General features: G+C 35.8%; 1 non-coding gene across 1 annotated transcript; it reads left to right on the forward strand.

Moving 5' to 3' along the window:
- Positions 1 to 2,645: 2,645 nt before the first annotated feature.
- On the forward strand, positions 2,646 to 2,752 carry LOC136150979 (U6 spliceosomal RNA). The gene has a single exon (XR_010659967.1). It is a non-coding gene; the product is annotated as a U6 spliceosomal RNA (small nuclear RNA).
- The last annotated feature ends 668 nt before the right edge of the window (positions 2,753 to 3,420 follow it).

The following is a 3,420-nucleotide window of genomic DNA, read 5'->3' on the forward strand; positions in this document are numbered from 1 at the left end:
ATTGCGGGCAGACGCTTTACAGTCTGAGCCACCAGGGAATCCCATGGAATATTTAAGCTAACCTTATAACTAAACCAATTGGAAAAAGAAGAACAAACACCACAAAGTTAGTAGAGGAAAATGAATCATAAAAATCAGAACAGAAATAACTGAAAAAGAAAGAAAGGAAACAATAGCAAACATCAATAAAACTAAAAGCTGGTTCTTTGAGAAGATAAAATTGGCAAACCTTCAGCCAGACTTATGAAGAAGAAAAAAAAGATGGGGTGGAGGGAGATGGCTCAAATCAATAAAATTAGAAATGTAAAAGAAGAGATTACAGCAGAAAACACAGAAATATAAAGAATCATAACAGAATACTTTAAGAAATGATTTGTCAATTAAATGGAGAACCTGGAAGAAATGGATAAATTCTTAGAAAAATAAAATCTTCCAAGTCTGAATCAGGAATAAATAGAAATTATGAACAGGCCAATCATAAGCACTGAAATCAAAACTGTGATAAAAAGTGTCCCCCCCCCCCAAAAAAAAAAAAAAGCTTAGTGCCAGATGGTTTCAAAGGGAAATTTTTATCAAAGGTTAGCTCTAAAGCTCTTCTTAGAGAAGAGCTAATGTCTCTCCTTCTCAAACACTTCTAAAATAATTACAGAGGGAGCAACACTTCCAAACTCATTCTGTGAGCCCATCATCAGAAAAAGACATCAGAAAAAAAAAAGAAAATTACAGACCATTATCACTGATGAGCACAGATGCTGAAATTCTTAATAGAATACTAGCAGAGTCCAACAGCACATTAAAAAAGATCATAGACCATGATCAAGTAAGATTTATCCCAGGAGTGCAAGAAATCTTCAGTGTACACAAATCAATCAATGGGATACACCATACTAGCAAATTTAAAAATAAAACCCAGATGATAATAGATACATGAAATTTTTCAAAAACTTCAACACCCATTATGATTTAAAAAAAATCTATTCATAAAATTGACATAAAATCAACCTATCTCAACAAAATAAAGGTCAAATATGACACACCTACAACAATCGTAATTTTCAGTGGTGAAAAACTGAAAGTATTTCCTCTAAAGTCAGAAATAAGACAATGGTGCTCACTCTCACCATTATTATTCAGCATAGTTTTGGAAGTCTCAGCCATAGCAAACAGAGAAGAAAAAGAAATAAAAAGAATCAAGTTTCAAAAAGAAATAAAATTCACTGTTTGATGATGACATGATGTCATACATAGAAATACCTAAAATATCATGAGAAAAATACTAAAACTTATCATCGAATTTAGTAAAGTAATAGGATACAAAATAAATATCCAAAAGTCCCTTGCATTTCTATACACTAACAATGAAAAATCAGAAATAGAATTTAAGGAAATAATCCCATTCATCATTCCAACATAAAGAGTAAAATAACTAAAAATGAACTTACCTAAAGAGGCAAAAATATGTGTGTAGTAGACAAGACACTGATGAAAGAAATCAAAGGGGAAACAAACAAGTGGAGGCATATATCATGTTCTTGGACAGGAAGAATCAATACTATCAAAATGACTGTACTACCCAAAGCAATTTACAGATTCAATGCAACTTCTATCAAATTACTGACCAAAGTTTTCCAGGACTAGAACAAAAATTTTGCAATTTGTATGGAAACACAAAAGGTTCTGAATAGCCAAAGCAAACCTGAGATGGTAAAACAAAGCCAAAGGAGTCAACCTTCCTGACTTTAGATTATACTTCAAAGCTCAAGGTAGTGTGGTACTGGCACAAAACCATCAATATAGGTCAATGGAACAAGATAGAAACCCAGAGTTTAACCCATGCACCTATTGGCAACTAAACTTTGCCCAAGGAGGCAGGAATAATCAAGGGAGAAAAGATAAGTCTCTTCAAAAAATAGTGAAGAAGAAAACTGGAAAGCTACCTGTGAAAGGATAAAATTAGAACATTTCCTAACAACACACACACACACACACACACACACACACAGAATAAACCCAAAGTGGATTAAGGACCTAAATGTAAGGCCAGAATCTGTCAAATTCCTAAAGAAAAACAGACAGAATACTCCTTGATATAAATCACAGTAAGATCCTCTTTGACCCACCCCTAGAGTAATGGGAATAGTAGCAAAACTAAACTTTTGAGACCTAACTAAACGTAAAAGCTCTTTTAGAGCAAAGGAAACTGTAAATAACATGAAAAGACAACCCTCACAATGGGAGAAAAATTATTGTGTATGAAGCAATTTACAAAGGATTAACCTACAAAATATATACCAGCACTTGTAGCTCAATAGTAGAAAAAAACAACCCAGTCAAAAAATGGGCAAAAGACCTAAGCAGAGAATTCTCCAAAGACATATAGATGGCTGATAAACACATGAAAAAATTGCTCAACATCACTCATATTAGAGAAATACAAAACAAAACTACAATGAGGCATCACCTCATACCATATATCAGTCAAAATGACCATCTTAAAAAAAAAAAAAAAATGGCAAACAGTAAATGCTAAAGAGACTGTGGAGAAAAGGGAACCCTCCTGTACTGCTTATGGGAATGCAAATTGATACAGCCATTATGGAGAACAGTATCAAGCTTCTTTAAAAACACTAGAATTAAAATTATCAGTGCTCGCTTCGGCAGCACATATACTAAAATTGGAACAATACAGAGAAGATTAGCATGGCCCCTGCGCAAGGACGACACGCAAATTCATGAAGCGTTCCATATTTTTAATCCAATATTCAGCTCCCATTTTTATTCAGGAATGTGTAGATTATTCTCTCCCAATCTTGACTCTCTGTTTTCTACCTCAGAACACCTCTATTTTCTCCTTTCCCCGTCTCTTCCCAATCCAGTTCTGTGAACCTTTGTGGGTGTCTGGGCTACGGAGAACACTCTGGGATCAGACAACTTTGTAGATCTGTCTCTCTCCTCTTGAGTCTCACTTTTTCTCCTCATGCTCATCTCTATCTCGCTCCTCCCCCTCCTCTTCTTCATGTAACTCTGTGAACCTCTCTGGGTGTCCCTAACGGGGGAGAATCTTTTCACCATTAACCTAGAAGTTTTGTTATCAGTGCTGTATAGTTGGAGAAGTCCTGAGACTACAGGAAGACTAAAACTGAAATCCAGAGGCAGGAGACTTAAGCCCAAAACCTGAGAACACCAGGAAACTCCTGACTACATGGATCTTTAAGTAATAAGTGACCATCCAAAAGCCTTCATACCTACACTGAAACCAACCACCACCCAAGAGCCAATAAGTTTTAGAGCAAGACATACCACACAAATTCTCCAGCAACGCAGGAACATAGCCCTGAACGTCAACATACAGACTGCCCAAGGTCACACCTAACACATAGACCCATCTCAAAACTCATTACTGGGCACTCCATTCCTCTC

The sequence above is a fragment of the Muntiacus reevesi genome, chromosome 19 (genome assembly GCF_963930625.1).
Source record: "Muntiacus reevesi chromosome 19, mMunRee1.1, whole genome shotgun sequence".
In the NCBI taxonomy this organism is placed as follows: domain Eukaryota; kingdom Metazoa; phylum Chordata; class Mammalia; order Artiodactyla; family Cervidae; genus Muntiacus; species Muntiacus reevesi.